At 38.5% G+C, this 17,219-nt stretch overlaps 1 non-coding gene across 1 annotated transcript; it reads right to left on the bottom strand.

Annotated features, from left to right (window-relative positions):
* Positions 1-16,552: 16,552 nt before the first annotated feature.
* On the bottom strand, positions 16,553-16,716 carry LOC123818960. Its single transcript, XR_006785736.1, has one exon. It is a non-coding gene; the product is annotated as a U1 spliceosomal RNA (small nuclear RNA).
* Between the last annotated feature and the right edge of the window lie 503 nt (positions 16,717-17,219).

Here is a 17,219-nt window from a genome sequence, read left to right as displayed (position 1 = left end):
CGATCCTAAGAGAGTGACCCTGATAACAGGAATGCACGTTCTTTTAGTAAAACTCTGCAACTAATCAATATGGTACATGAATTGTTACACTATCAGTTTGGATTTAGTAAGCAAATCCTGGGTGAGAAATCATGTTGAAAGACAGAATATTTTCTGTTACGATCGGGGTTAAATGTAACAACTAATACAACTGCATTTTTGAAGTACTATTGCTTTTGTTATGAATTTTATCAAATGTTTTTCACTAAGTATAGTGGACACTGTGGTTATTTTAGATATAAGGAAAAATACTTTCCAGTTTTCTTTTATTGCTTAGTTTTTTTCTTTCTTCCGATCTTGCTTGCTCTTATTTATTTTTACTGAAAAACAGCAAACTACATGCAACAACAAGGAAAATAACTACAACTGACATATAATGACATTCGAACGGTGGTATTAAATTATGTGAAAAATTTCAGATGATTGAAAAAATTGTAAAGGGAAGTGTGATATATGCTTTTGTCTTTATCTAAAATCATTAAAAGTGTCTACAAAGAGAAGAAAGTACCAATGACAATATGATAATTAAAAAGGAAACATCTGTATTTTAAACAGTACTAACAAACTCTTTGTTTCCTAGTTTTTTCTTATTTACATATATTTTTCTACTCTGCTCCAAGTAAAGAAAAATGTTTTCCCTTACCAAAGTCCTGTCCTATTAAAGGGACCTAAACAGAAGTGTATATAAGGTGAATGTGGTGATATCATGGTCCCTATGTCTGATACATTATTGTATGCTGAGCTATAGATTATAGTCATTACAAATTAAATTTATGTATTAAATAGGTCAGTCCCAAATGACAAATCAACTATAGAAGACAACATAAATTCTTTATTTTGTAATGTCTGATCAGAATACAAAATCTGTCAGGAAAAAGTCCAACTATTGCTAATATAATGAGAATGGTTTGTGCCACATTGATGTCACCTGGCAGCCAAGGAGAGTGGACTGGAAAGCACATGTTGAATAATGACATCTTCACTGTACCAGTCAGTGAGGGTGGTAGACACCACTGAGTGAGCATGTGCACTGTGCGGCCAGCACGTTCAAAATGACTGAGCAAATAGAGCAATGAATCTGCATCAAATTCTGCAGTAAACTTGAACATCCCTCCACGGAAACTATTCAGATGATTCAGAAGGCTTTTGGGCATGAAGCAATGAGTACAATGCAAATAAAAGTGTGGCACAAATGCTTCAAAGACCATTGAGAATCTCCTGAAAGGAATCCAGGTTCTGGAAGGCCTGCAAGAAGCAGAGCACCTGAGATTGTGGAATGTGTATGGGCTACAATCAGCATAGATCGGTGACTGACAGGGCGAAAACTAAAAGCTGATCTGCGGATTCCAGAAACTACCGTGCACGAGATTTTGACGCAGGATCTTGGCATGAAAGGTGTCACGGCAAAGTTCATTCTGCAGCTTCTACTACCAGAGCAGAAGGAACATTGTGCCATAGTTGCTAATGACCTGATTCAAACTGCTACCAATGAACCAGACTTCCTCAAGAAAGTCATAACTTTGAAGGAGCTGAGGTGTCATTGTCCCATGTATAATATTTCTTGTACCCTGTATCTTCTTCAGTAAATATCTCTTTCATAGTACATAGCTGGATACTTTCTGGACAGATCCTGATTCCCACCCTCCACCCCAGAGATTACACAGGTTACACAACTTCTCTTAAAAAAAATCACTTTAATTGTTGTTCACGTACAATTTTCCATCTTCTACTCTCATCCCAGCCCACCCACCCATCCCTCCCCACATCCCTCCCATTTCTACCCGCCTGTAGTTTTTGTCCATGTGTCCTTTATACTCCTTCATGTAAACCCTTCACCTTTCCCCCTGAAATTCCCTCCCCTATCCCCTCTGAACACTGTCAGCCTGTCCTCTATTTCAGTGTCTTTGGTTATATTTTGCTTGTTTCTTTGTTTTGTTGATTAGGTTCCTGTTAAAGGTGAGATCATATGGTATTTATCTTTCACCGCCTGGCTTATTTTGTTTAGCATAATGCTCTCCAGTTCCATCCATGCTGTTGCAAAGCATAGGAGCTCCTTCTTTCTTTCTGCTGCATAGAATTCCATTGTGTACAACTGTCTCTTAATATTTTTCTCTGAAAATCTCTTTGAGGCATCTCACGAGTGCTCAAAGGTAAACCAGGTTAGCTACCCCACAAAGGCTCTGGCAGTTTCTCTCTCATTTTAACTGTTTTAAGCAGAGAAAGATTATTAACAAGGGATTAGGCACTCAACATTATTATAAGGACTGGATGAGTGGATTCCAGGCAAAACCTATCCAGGAAGGCAGGAATCTTAAAACGGTCACTGGAATTCCTGACTTCAATTGCATATTGAATACAGGTCAGTATGATCCATGGACCAGATCGACATTTTCTGTGCAAACTCAAAAGATGTTCAACATCAACAAAGCTGCTTACCATATACTGGGAGGCTGTTGCAAAGTCCCCCATTTTCCTCACGCCTTGCACAGAGCAGTGAGGAAAAAGGACATAAGGGCAGCAAGATGATCTCTGCCTGTTAGGCCTATGGCAGTGTCTGTCGTTGGTAAAACCTGGCTCACCTCCAAACCTCCAGACATCTCCCGGCCTCTAGGGACTGTAATCTATCTAGCGTAGCAGGCTGGGAAGGTAGAGCACAGCAGGAAGCCTGTGGGTGCTGAGTGCCACTCACCATGCCCTCCAAATTACCCCTCCCTATCTCCACATGCCGGTTAGACTCCTGGTGTTGCCTACATGGAAGCTGTGCTGTCAGGGATTTCTAAATCAGAGAAGTTATACTGTATATAACTTCCAAAAGAGGGAAAGACATCTGTCCTCCATCTTGGCCTTAATACTGTCCCACAAGAACACCAAAGCAGTACTACTTGTGATCATAAACATTAAAAGATTTTTTTTCATGAAGTGGTTCTATTAAATTTCACCCCCTTACTCTACAATATAGATATGAGTCTAAGAAGAGATGGATATGGAGGTCAGAGAAAGCTCGGTGACAAACTCCACGCTGCACTCTGAATTTTCGCTCAACAATGCAGGTTTTGTCAGTAATTCATAATCACAACCTTAACTCTTTGTTATTGTGATTTCTCATGCTCCATAGCAATCCATTTTAAAGGGTTTGGCAGATCATGTTTCCTGAAATGACACAACAGTAATTCCCATTCCACATGCCATTTGGCAAAGTTAACATGACATTCTCCAATCAACATCTACTTCATCTCCTTTTGAATCTGAGGCACCCCTGTGACTACTATGACCAGTAGAACCAAAAGGAATTGGTCCTCTGGACCTTTCAGGACCATGTGCTAGGGACTCATGGGAGCACCCACCTTCGTGCCCTGGAGACAGCATGCCAACATGTAAGAAATTGTGAAACCACCATACTGTGAGGAAGCCCAAGCTAGGCACACGGAGGCTGTGTGGAGAGATACCTAACCAGCCCTGAACTATTCTCATCATTTCATCTGAGCCAATGACTCATGAATAAAGAATCCATTTTGGACATTTCAGCCTCCCGTGTCAGTGCCAGCGCAGCATTGACCCACGTGCAATAGAGAAGAGCCGTCTGTCCCTAGTGACCAGCACCCAGGGCCATGGTAAGTGCCTGAAGTTAAGCATTTGGCTGCCAAGGCATCCATTTCAAAATACATCTATCTCGACTGATCGTGTTGCCAGCTAATGGCACACCCACCAGCAAAACCACCACATAAGGCATTCAGCTGCCTGTGGGGATGAGCCTATTCTATGGCGTGACCACTGCCTGGCCCACTAGCTGGACCCAGACCATAACAGAGATTGTTGACTGGTACCACCCCTCAGAGGCTGACTGTAACTGATGTGCATTCTGACATAAGCCAGTAAACTTTCCCCGCCTTCTGATATGAGCTGGTTCCTAGAACATGTTTTTATCCTGATCTGGTCAAGCACATAAAGTTATTTCTACAGCCGATAGCATTCATGCATTTGCACCTGTGCCTATTTTCCATGTTTACCCCATGTAATTCTGTGGCTCCTGTCAAGCAGCCACAGAGAACATCCACTTTGTCTTGTATCCACCCGAGGTGAGCCTCCTGTGCATTTCCCTTGATGAACTCCGTTAGTCTCCCGACTGTTGTGTCCCGCCTCTTTCTTGGCTTTTTCCCTGCCCTCCACTTAAGAAGGCAGATTTCCAGGGTCAGGAATGTTCCCTGGGTCTGCAGGTATGAACACACTGACCTACCTAGAAGGTCCCCACTTTCAGAACACCCTGGAAAACCTAGATAACTGGCAGGGCGAGGGTCCCCACTTCTCTCCACTTATTCCCCAAATTCCACTTTCATGCTTTAAATTAGCCAATAACGAGTGGACCTGCAAAACCCTCGGTACGCCAGCCTGGGACATTAAGGTAGAGCCCCAGTTGTGTTTTCTCTTAGAGTCTCTTTCTCTCTCTTCCCTCATCCTCACTGTGTGGGCCTCAAGAATGTCCTGTTCCCTCCAGGATGTGGAGTACTAAATTTCATTCCTCAAGTTTCCCTGATGGTTTCTGCTGATGTGTGCCTTGCAGTCAATAAAAACAGCAAGGCCCAGTCCAGCCACAACTTGGTCCCCAGTAGGAAAAATGTCTGGGAGGACTTGCTGTAAGTAACACTGGCCTGGACCCTGATGACATCATTATCAATAGGCTGGGACCAAGACAGCACCCGAATTTAAGGAACGGTAGCCATGATAAATAAGTATTGTTGTTCTGTTAGGTAACAGCTAGGAATGAGTGGCCAGCGTGGACAGAAAGCAGGGTCCCGCCCATTGTCATCTAACAATGAACTTAAAACAGGAGGCTAGCAACAAGAGGTAGACAGGTCCCCCCAAGTAACTCAGCAGTCCTGAGCCTGGCCAGATACGATTGCCAAGTGCTCTGAACATCATGAGAAAAAGATGGTACATGAGGAGGGAAGCCCATTAAATTCTACATGTAGCATTTCCAATATCTGGAGGGTTGGGAAATGCCTTCGAAACTCCGTATCAATCCCTAAGTCTGGGAAGGAGGGGAGGATGGGGAACCTAGAAGCTTGTTGTAAGCATAAAACCCCTAAAACTGCCAAGTTTGGGCCACTCATACTAGCTAGATGCCTGCTTGCAGCTTCATGCTCAAGTGTATTTTATAAGTACAGTGTAATCTCATTCCCACTATCTGTGTTGCCTTTCCCTTGAATTCTCCTCTTTGGAGCAAGACAGGAATTGATGAAGGGGGAGCCCTGACCTTGGGTCTCCCCAGTAACAATTTTAAGTCCTTCAAACCCACCAACCCACCAAAAAAGAAAAAGAAAGACAATCTCAACAATGTTTTTGGTACATTAAATAAGATTTTATAATTGCAATGTAACATAAAATTCATACTGATATTTTAAGAGCAGGACTATATTTCAGGCATTTCATATCATTAAATTAGAATGTATTTCAAAAACACACCTTTTTGAATTAAAATATTTTAAACATGCATTTTTAATGTTCTAACATATAACTAGAACTCTGATATTTCTTATCTGAACACTTTATTGCTCAAATTCTTCATATTATGAGAACATTATCAAATTATGTAATTTGGGATAGTGCCATTGCATAAAGTTAAGAGAATAATCTATATTTCATTTCAACTGTATTTTTAGATTAAAAAAAAATAGCCATTTATAAGTCACCTCCAGTTGCCCCCAAAATAGAAGAGGGTAAAATGTCAGATCAAAATCGGTTATCCTTGCAAGTTGCTGTCCTGAGAAAATGAAAAACGTGATCATATATTTAAAGTATATTTAAAGTCATTTACAACTCTGTTGCTGGCAAGCCAATCCATTAAGTTCTGTACAAGTCTAATACATTCTAGGAGCATTTTGTGTGTGTGTGTGTGTGTGTGTGTGTGTGTGTATTAAAAATGAGAAATTCTACATGTGCTTAAATATTTTAAAGCCAATGGTGGAAAATCAGTCAATGGCGAATAAATTTAACTTCAGTCCCTTACTACTGCGGGGCCTACTGAATCAAAGAAGATGGCTAGGTCAGTGTGATAATTTTGGCTCCCTTGAGGCTGACACCAAAGCTTGAGCTTTTTCTTTTCTTAGGATCATTTACTACGAAAGCCTGCCTGAGCACCGACTGACTTGGGCTGGCGGTGAATTTCTGCATCCTGACGCTACACGAAAGAATCTCTCTCTTTGGATCTATTGTCTTCTGGCACGTCTGAAAAATCCAGTGTTAGCCTGAGGAATAAAGTTACCAAACATTAAATTCCCAAAAGAAAGAAGCTGTTCCTGGGGGAAGTCTGTAACATTTAATTGGAGCAGATTTGACAAGACTCACTTCCTCTCATTACAGGCTAATGCTGGCATAGTGTTCCGAGGGCCCTTTGAAAAACACATTAGTGCTCCAGGCCACCCCTTGCCCCTCCCTGTAGATAAGGCTGACTAGCTGGGAATAATCTTTGAAGGATTGGGCTGACAGCTTCAGATAAAAGGGCTTCTAATTTATAGGGCAGAGCTGGGAGGGAATGAACTGCTTAGGAGGCCAGGGAAAGGAAGCAAAGGTTGAGGGAACTGAGCCAGGCATGTGGCAGAGAAATTCTCCATTACGCTTTAAAAAAAAAATTCTGGGCTTATTAAAAGTTTGCCTAACTCTAGCTAGCAGAATCTAAAATAAATACATTATTAATAGAGCATTTAGAAAGCAACAATAATGAATGTATGTGAAAATGAACCATTATATCACACATTCTGGGCAAATCAAGAAAGCAGCTAATGACGGCTGCGATGTAATTATTGTCTTTCCGTTATCACGGATCTTTGCTACAATGCTGTTGGGCAAATGTTCTGTACTCTGCATTCTAAGATGAACCCATTTTTAGTAGGCCTTTCATAATGGCTTTTCAGAGAATGTGGGAATTCTGGGATTTTATCTAAAAGATTACTTTTAATTTTTCATCCTACTAAATGCTGCAGTTTTAAAAAGGTGCACACCATGGGGAAAGAACCCTAGTCCCAAAGAGAAAGTCTATTTATGTTCTGAATCCTTTTTTAAATTTTTTATTTTATTGATTATGCTATTACAGTTGTCCCATTTTTCCCCTCCCCCTTTCTCCCCTTCTGCCCTGTGGAGGATTGAAAGATAAATACAATTGAAGTAAGAAATTTAAGTGAAGGAAAATATATGTCAAATGTTAAATTGTACCAGAATAATCATGGCCCTTGTAATAACATAAGTGATAAACTATTGAGAACAGAGAAGCATGCTGTAGATGGAGTTTCACAGATTTGAAGTTGCTGAGGGTTCAATGTACTTTTCACCCTTTCGGCACTGCAGTGTTTACCATTAGAGACTTTATTCACCTCTGTGCCTGACAGAGTATCTCGTAAAAGCGAAAATGTATGCTTACAAAGACTATACTTTCATTAAACAGCATTTAAGGGAATTAAACAGTAGTGGCTTGATGACTTGTTTTCCCCCAAAGAGACTTTAATAAAGAAATTCATTCGCACTTCTTTACATTTGTTTTCTTAAAGGATACACTTACCTTGCTGAAGGGAATTCTAAGCAGTACTTTAAAAGCATCTCATTATTGACACTATACTTCAGACCAGTTGGTAAGCTTTCTGTTTTAATAGATGGTTTTACATCATTAATTGAAAGTAGCTTTATATCCTTACCCCATATGTGGTGACAAATAGGACAAGTGTTTAATGTTAATATTTTTATCACATTAATTTTCAGTGGTACGCTGAAAGAGGTTTAATAGCCAACACTCAAAGAAATTTTAAAAATTAAAATAATAAAGTTCTATTTTTATCACTGTCTTTTTAAAAATGTTGGTGGGTATTTGTTTCCATTTTTTAAATACCCCATGGTATTTTTTATTGACTTTTTAAAAAAGAAGCAGTCTAAGTTACTAGTAACATTGAGGGGAATGTGCAGAGGTTCCCCATACCCTCCCTGACATTTACCAATTTCTATCGTGTAAACACTTCCCCAGTGGCCTTTTTAAGCGTCAACTTGTCGTCACCAGATGATGTAGTTCGAAAATGGAAGAGCACGATTTGTCTATGCTGACCTGATCTGAGCTGGCTTCAGCACAAGGCCAGGTCTTTAAGCATGGACTTCTGAAGCAATAAAAGTAATTCTGTGCTGCTCCTATTATTGGGATTTTTAGGGTCATTTATTCTTTTATAACATTTGCAGTAATAAGCTTTTAAGGGACAATAAGAGATAAAGATGACATATCAATTAACCAGATTAAACAACGAACTTATATCAAATAATGTTATCATTTTTAGGTGGGTTTTTCTGTATTTATTCTCTGTACTTTATCCCTACTTATTGTCTGTTGCTATTTATTTAGTGTGTATAGAAACTGAATGTATCTTGTCTTGATAACTTTGTTACAGAGAGATCTGATCAGATCACTGTGGAGGAGTCGGGGGAGTCAGTAGGAGGAGGAGGATGTTGCTTGTGGCAAGGGTAAACTGTCTAGGACAGGATTGGCTGAGAAGCTGAATGCTGCCTGAGGGCATGGAATTATGAGCCAGAGGATTTAAAATAACAGGAGGGCGGAGGCTGGTTCTCCGGCTCTCCCCCTCCCAGATGCCTGGATGATGGTGCTGCAGCTGCCTGCGTTTCCCAAAGGATGGTATTGTGGATGGAAGAAGAAACTCAGTGCACTGCCTAGAATCGGGCTGGCCTGGAAGAGGGTGTCAGAGTTATTCTTCTTTGGGTGTTCTAGATGGGACAAGCTCTAAGGCAAAAGCCTGCTGTTCTTTCAAAATTGTGTAGCGTTTGTATCTTATGTTGTTTTATTTGTAAGCTAATCCTATAGAAATAAGATAATTAAAAAGGGGGGGTGGGAATGAAAGGAGAACTCAGGTGTTAAAAATTTTAGACATAATTGATAGGCTTAAGTGATTAAAGCTGTAACTAAAGAGTTAAAGAGTTTAGCCTTAATTGATAGGCTTGAGTGACTGAGACATTTGGAAAGCTGTTATTGCAAAATTGCGTAGCTTTTGAATAAAGACTCCTTTCCTTTATCACCAAACCTTTGCCTCTGGAATTTTGCCTAGAGGATGGCGGCAGGACCCTACTTGCTGTTCAGTAACAATTTGAGAAAGTATCTTGAGGCCATTGAACATTCACTATTATGTCAAAAATACCAGAGAGGTGCCATTATTTAGTACTTAACCAATTCTGAACACGAGAATTTCAGTAAGGGGCAGTGATATTATATTTGGTGGGATTTAAAAAAATGTAATAGTAAAAAAATACATGAAAAATCAACATGTTAGCTGATCTATACAATGGAATACTATGCAGCAGAAAAAAGGAGTCCTACCTTTTGTATCCGCATGGGTGGAACTGGAGACCATTACGCTCAGTGAAATAAGGCAGTCAGCAAAAGACAAATGCCATATGACCTCAGTTTTAACTGCAATCTAACAAACAAAATAAGCTAAAGAGAAAAATATAGGGACATGAAACGTGAACAGACTGGTAGCTGGAGAAGGGGAAGAGAAGGGGGTCAGGGTGGAGGGAAGGGAAGGGAACTAGTCAAAGAACGTGTGTGAATGACTCGTGCACATGGGCAAGGGGAAGGGGGATGACTGTGGGTGAGAGGGGTGGGCTGAGTGGAGGGGGGCGAAAGGGAAAAAAGAAGTTGGGACCAATCATAATAGAATAAATAATTTTAAAAATTTTAAGAAAGTCTCCAAAAAGAAAGAAAGTCCACAGAAAAAGCTAAATCCAGTTCTCATGAAAAACAAAATGAGGACCTACAAAATTACCAGAATTCACTAAATAGTATTTTCATATCTTAGAGGGTTTACTAGACTTTTAGGCATATACCTCTGAAGAATGTTCAGGGCATTCAGGAAAAGAGGTCTGCTCACATAAATAAGGACTCATGTGTTCCTTCCCAAAGGCATAAACATCAAAGAAAGAAATGAAGCAGGATGGTTAAAATCATCATGGTAAAGGTCTTTTGTTGTGGGCATTATAACAGATGGATACATATGAGGTCTGTCCAAGAAAAGCCCAGCCATTGTTAATATAATGAGAATGGTTTGTATGACATCAATGTAACTTGGCAGCCAAGGAGAGTTGCCTGGAATGCGCATGCGTGAAAAGTGAAGCCTTCACTGTACTAGTCAGTGGGGGATGCAGACGACGTTGAGCATGTGTACTGTGTGGCTGTCACATTCAAAATACTCAGCAAGTAGAGCAGGGAATGTACCTCAAATTTTGCATTAAGCCTGATCATTGCCCCACAGAAACAGTTTGGATGATTCCGTAGACCACAGTAATAGGTAACTGTTGACTGGCAGTCTCATCACAACGCACCCGCTCAAACATCATGTCTCATGCAGAGTGTTTTGGTAAAACCTCTGTCCCTTGCAGCCCAGATTTGGTGCCCTACGACTTCTGGCTTTTCCCAAAACTCAAATCACCTTTGAAAGGGGAGAGATTTCAGACAATCGAAGAGATTTGGGAAAATATGATGGGGCAGCTGATGGATTTTGGGAGAACTGTGTGAGGTCCCAAGGTGCCTACTTTGAAGGGGACTGAGGTCTCATTGTCCTATGTACAATGTTTCTTGTATCTTGTGTTTTCTTCAATAAATGTCTCTATTTTTCCTTTAGTATGGCTGGATACTTTCTGGACCAACCTCATAGATTGAGAGATGATAAAACAGATACAGATAGCTGTGTAAAAGTGGTACAACTTTTACAGATTAGTAAAAGTTGGATCAGATTAGTATTAATTTATTACAAAGGAATGACCTAGGGAAATGAGTAGAAATAATAGGAAGCACAGACTAATGTACTGTAACAGCAGGAACTTCCTGCTCACTTTCCCAATCTCCATAGACAAATACAATGAGTTGAGTATGTTTAAAGAGCTAAGAATGAAACCTATATAGTTGTTTCTTAAGTTGTATTATATAAAATGGATTCTTAAGTTATGTAGGAATTTGAACTATACAATCTTTAAAGCCTTTTTTAAATCCAAAAAGGGTGTTACTTGCAACATATTCCTACATAAATAAAAACAGTGGCCATTACCTGGCTGGTGTAGCTCAGTGGATTGAGCGTGGGCTGGGAACCAAAATGTCCCAGGTTCGATTCCCAGCCAAGGTACATTCCTGGGTTGCAGGCCATAACCCCCAGCAACTGCACATTGATGTCTCTCTCTCTCTCTCTCTCTCTCTCTCTCTCTCTCTCTCTCTCTCTCTCTCTCCCTCCCCTCCCTCTCTAAACAATAAATAGATAAAATCTTTAAAAAAAACATTAAAAAACAGTGGCCATTTTATTTAACACATAAAAAGAATAGATGAATGTCTATTCAAGACATTAATATTATTCGATGATAATGAAAAGCAAACAAGAATCTCAATTAAGTTAAAGAAATTTTCAAATTTTAAAAGTCAGTAATATAATACCAAGAGCAAACCACATGTAAACTCTGAACCTTAGATGATTATAATACATCAATGTACGTTCATTCATTGTAACAAAGCACCACTCTGGCAGTGAATGTTGATAACACAGAGGTTCTACATGCTTGGGGCCACGGGGCATATGGGAGATCTATGTACCTTCTCAACTTTGCTGTGATTGTAAAACTGCTCTAAAAAATTAAGTGTTAAAAAAGGCAATGCCTGAAAGTATGAAAAAATATTTTTCAGGAATATATAAGTAAAGCCAACAAGCAGTGCTATATGAATTTTAATATAAATTAAACAAAATCTCCACACTATCTACGAATTTTTAGCTGCAATAATTTTCAGAAAGTTTTATTCAAAGAACAGTTGAACTGAATCAAAAGGCTGCAATTACTGATTTCTTTTGTTTTGCTCCAGAATGCCAGTAATCATTTAATAAGTATACTTGTTAATTTAGAAAACTTTTGTTTTATGTCTTTTTAGCTGAATATATTTGTGGGCATATTTCAGGTTTTAAAATTAATTTTGGTTTCCAGTTAATTAATGTGAGAGCCAAAGATGTTGCATTTTCTTTTTTTCTAACCTTTGAAATGTCCATTCCCCTTGAAGGCCTCATCTTCAGTATTAATCGTTGTGCTATCAAGAAAATCAGGTTATAGAATAAAGCCTGGCTTGTTTCACATTTTATTGGAATGCAGCAATTATGTTGGCCTTTACATTCTATAAGTATTTGAATGTCACTAGATGGTCAGATAATTGAAACTCATGAAATATTTATAGTGTTGGCTTCAAGACAAAAAGTTGAACCTCTGTAAGGATTCTTCAGAGCAGGGGCCTGTTTAAGCCAAAACTGGCCAAGACCATCAATCATAAAAGCCACTTCGTAGAGTTGTATGATATAAAAGGGATTCTTGCTATTATTCTTGAATCATACAACTATTTCTTAAAGTTCTATTCAGATAATTTAAGTATGGCATATGGCCATTTTCCATGCTTCAGTGGAGGAAGTGAGTAATTAAAAAAAAGACTTCAAAATAAATCTAGATATCAAGTAAACTTTATGTTATGTGACAGATGTTTACAGAAGAAATAGGGCTTCAAATATGAATTGATCTAATTAAACTATAATATTTTTTGGTGTTCTCTTCCTCATTTAAAAAAAAAGACTTCCATTTGAATTAAGTATTTGAAAAGCCTTCCCAAAAGTGAGAATAACATAAGGGGAGGTTAAAATATGCTGAATTATGTGTTAGATTTGTCAATTTTGCTGGAGTGACAGAGAGAAAAAGAAAAGAAACACAATATTTTCCTGTAAATAAGTATTTCTCTCTTAAATTTGTAGTTTTATTTTCGTGATTAGAAACAATTATGAAAGACCATAATGTCCCTGTCAGATTTTTATAAATCTAAATTATAGTGTGATTTAATTTTAATAATATTTGATGTATTGTTTGGCCTCACTGGATAATTCTTCTGGATATTGGCATTTTTAAATCATGGTTATTTATATTAAAATTTTTTACATATGGAGCTAGAAATATGCCATGAGCAAAAGTCAAGGAGAAGAAAATAATTGTATTGAGTAAAAGATTATTGAATTCTGTTTCTCTTTAAAAAAAAAGAAAAGAATGAAACCACATGACCCATAAAGCTGAAAGTATTTACTGAAATAGTATGTGCACCCTGGTTTGGAGAGAAGTTTTAAGAAAAGCTTGTGGACAACGGTGCCCCTTGTGCAATTCTATCAACTTGCTGGATCAACCTGAACTGACCTGGCTGTCCCACCTACCAACCAGCAGTAGCCACTCAGCTGGCATGGGGTCTGTCGCATTCAGATCCACATGCTACTCTACAGGTGAAACTGTGGATTCTTAACTGGGGAATATTTAAATATTCTAGAGATTGGGTTTTATAGAAACTTCCTGATGATTTCTGATTGGATTAGGGGGAAGGTTTCACTGAGTTATAAAAAAGTAAATTCATTACCCTGAGGTGTTGGCTCTGGGAGGGCCAACTCACTCTTCTACCTCTTCTCCTCTAAATAGACACACTCAATGTGTGAAACTCCATAGATATTAGCCAAATTGTAACAAACCTACACTTTCCTGGATGGTTCATCCAGTTAGCACTAATACAGAGAGTCAGAACACTGTGAGTTTTATGGACTAATTAAATGGATTTTCTTTTCTTTTTTAATTACTGTTTGTTTGTTTTAAGATTTTATTTATTTATTTTTAGAGAGGGAAGGGTGGGAGAAAGAGAGAGAGAGAGAAACATCACTGTGTGGTTGCTGGGGGCCGTGGCCTGCAACCCAGGCATGTGCCCTGGCTGGGAATCGAACCTGCGATGCTTTGGTTCGCAGCCCAAGCTCAATCCACTGAGCTACGCCAGCCAGGAGGATTTTCTTTTTAACCTGAAATTGTACCTAATACAATCTACGGATGTGCTGGGAGGTGAAGATCTGAAAGGGATCGGAGGAAAACCTCAGTTGTCGCAGCGTTAACAGGACAGGAGAGCTGCTGCAAGGAAACGTAAAGGCTTTTGTGGAAGTCACAGTTTGTGGGTTCTCTGTCGCTGCTCCCTCAGTGATGGTGAGTTCGCTGCAAAATACCTGGCAGAGGCCTGAGTCTCAGTCAGTCATGGTCACCAAGACCAGCAGTGAGGAAGGAGAACGTGCTGTGTTCAACTGAAAGTCGAGTAAGTAGCACATGCGGGAGCTGGCAGGCCACTCGACCTGATCCTCGCAGGCTCTGACCAACAACAGTCAGCAGCCCATCCGACTGCTGCTTTCTCGGCGTATTTCTCTTGTAACAAAACCTGAACAGGAATCATTCTCTATGCTGAAGAGAATGCTGGGACACAGAGTTCAAGTGCACTTAAATTGACAGTCTTAAGTTCTGGTACTATTTTTGAAAGCAATACAATCTGAAAAAAATATTTAATTACATGTATTGTGTGTATATGTGTGTTTAATAAACAATTAATCAAATAAAGATTTCAGGTCAATTTAGGTAGCTCTTCCAATAGTAATACAAGTTTTATAACATATCAATGGAAAGCATATTATATCTATAATCTCTATAATTCATATTAGATGTTTACCTGAATGTCTTAACTGATCACAAAATGTACAAGACAGTGCAGTATATAATTCTAAAATTCTGATTGTATGTTTCAAATATTTTGGAAACAATAAATTTAGAAGTGATACAATCAGTTTTAAAGAAGGGATAAAATATAATCAATGCCCAGTAACAATAAAGATATTTCTATGCCATAGTAAAATTTTCTTATTTTTCTAGGTCCTTATTAAAAAGTTTGTTTCTCCTCTCCTCAGTGGAGTTGTTTTCCTATGTAAATAAATCAATACTTGTGTTTTAAATTATTATCCCTTAATATGAAAATAAAGATAATTGAAATCAAGTGAGAAAATTTTAGACACTATGGTTTATACTCATATGTCCACCAAAATCATGAAGATGAAAACAGGAGAAATATTCTGATACATAAGGGCAGATGTTAGTTAACAGAGCAGCTGCTTAAGCATTTGATTGAAGGAATACAGGGAGGGCAAAAAAGTCGTGTTTCTAATATAATTTCTCACTGTAATGGTGATTGGTATTCACAATTAGCCATTCTTTTCTTATTAAGCCAAGTACTGTGTGCCCTACAGAAATTTAAATATATCCAGAAGAAGAATTGAACAGTACTCGTGGTATTAAATATATTATTTATATCTCCCATTAGTTCATTTACACATGCATTAAATATGCAAATGTGGATTGGATAGTCTGTGTGAAGGAGACCTAGTAGGAAGGAAGGAGCAGAAAAAAGAAATAAAGATAAATTAGTAATTTTTTAAAATTTTTTACACCATGGTTTATCCACAGTGTACGTCTACTCTAGCAAGCATATCCATTTGAAATAAATTAGTATCTTACAAAACTATGACCAAGACACCTTTCTAGAAAGCATCTAATTTTTTCTTGGAATCTTTATGTGAAGAGTCTGGCTAGAAAGTCACTGCATAAAGAACTCAGAGTTCTTTTAAATAGCTTTCACATCCTCTTCTTTCAAATGTTTCTTCAAACCAGAATTAATGTGTGGCTACTTCAAATGCCAGAATTATGCGATAACTCTGCAATGTAGATTTTATTTCTGTCTTACAAATACTTGTTAAGTAAATTTACTCAAGGGCTCTCATTGAACAGATTATTTGTGGATTTCAATTTTCTCTAACTGGATGTTATTCATTGATCTTTACCATTTTTTTCCCTATGTCACAATGTTGATTAAAGGGAATTGTGATTTGAGATGCAGCATTGCTATTTTCTGTTTCAAAGAAACAAAATATCATTGCTATTTATTTTCTAAAAGGACTGAAAAGTGTGGGATGACAAGGAACCTGTCCAACGTGCTATTCAGCAGCTGCACATAAACATCATGTTTAAAGCCTTTAATTGTAATAAATTGCAATGCTATTTTGAAAAGAATTTTCATTGAAGTTTACCCTCTCAAGCACTGCTGCCACTTTGTCAAACAAGTTTATGGGATATCCTAAATCCTTTGTTGTCATTTCAACACTCTTCACAACTTCTTCACTAGGAGTAGATTCTGTGTCGAGAAACCAGTTTTTTTGCTGAACCATAAGAAGCAACTCCTTATCCATTAAAGTTTTATTATGAGATTGCAATGATTTACTCAAATCTTCAGGATCCATTTCTAATTTGAATTATCTTGCTATTTCCACCACATCTCCATTAGTTTGTTTGTTTGTTTGTTTGTTTGTTTTTCTGTTGAAGGCTTGGGTCCCCCAAACATCATCCACAAGTGTTGGAATCTAGTCTTTCAAACTGATCTCAATGTTGGTATTTTTCAATGTTGGTATTTTGACATCTTCTCATGAATCACGGATGTTTTTAATGACATCTAGAATGGTGGACCCTTTCCAGAAGGTTTTCCATTCACCTTGCCTAGATTTATCAAAGGAACTGCTATCTATGGCAGCCATAGTCTTACAAAATGTATTTTCTTTTTTTTCTCATAAGAAGCCAGGAGAGTGTGCGAATGCAGCCACCCACTAGCACAAGTTATGCAAGCTAGTTACCCACATTTGGGGAACTCTCGGGGGTCAGCATATCCAAAGTGCAATGGATAAGCCTTGCCCTGGGAAAACCACCTTTGTGATCATGGCATCTCCCCTGCCAGGCAGGTATACAAACTGTATTTCCTGAATAATAAGACTTGAAAGTTGAAAATTATTCCTGGATACACAAGCTACAGGCTAGGTGTTGTTTTAGCAAGCATGAAAATGTGTTAATCTCATTGTGCCTCTCCATCAGGGCACAACAAAACGAGGAGTGGCTATGCTGGTCAAATGGAAGCAGCGTAAATTTTCATCAAACGATGGATATACAAACAAAAAATGGGATATTATCCAGCTATAAAAGTGAATAAAGTGCTGATATATGCCACAACACGAGTAAATATTTACAATATCATGCTATGTAAAAGAAACCAGACAAAAAGACCATATAATGTACGAGGATTGCATTTTGATGAAAAGTCGGACTGGGGACATTTATACGGGGGAGAAAGCAGATTAGTGACTGGCAGGGGCTGAGTGAGGGGGCCCATGGTCAGTGACGACAGGTTGGTATGGCACAAGGTTTCTCTGGAATTTTCTCAGGAATTGGTTTAAATCAGATAATGGTGATGC

The sequence above is a fragment of the Phyllostomus hastatus genome, unplaced genomic scaffold, assembly GCF_019186645.2.
Source record: "Phyllostomus hastatus isolate PE091 unplaced genomic scaffold, TTU_PhHast_1.1 phas_contig_29, whole genome shotgun sequence".
NCBI classification, from domain to species: Eukaryota; Metazoa; Chordata; class Mammalia; order Chiroptera; family Phyllostomidae; genus Phyllostomus; species Phyllostomus hastatus.
The sequence above is the reverse complement of the archived record's forward strand: the minus strand, read 5'-3'. Positions and strand labels throughout refer to the sequence as shown.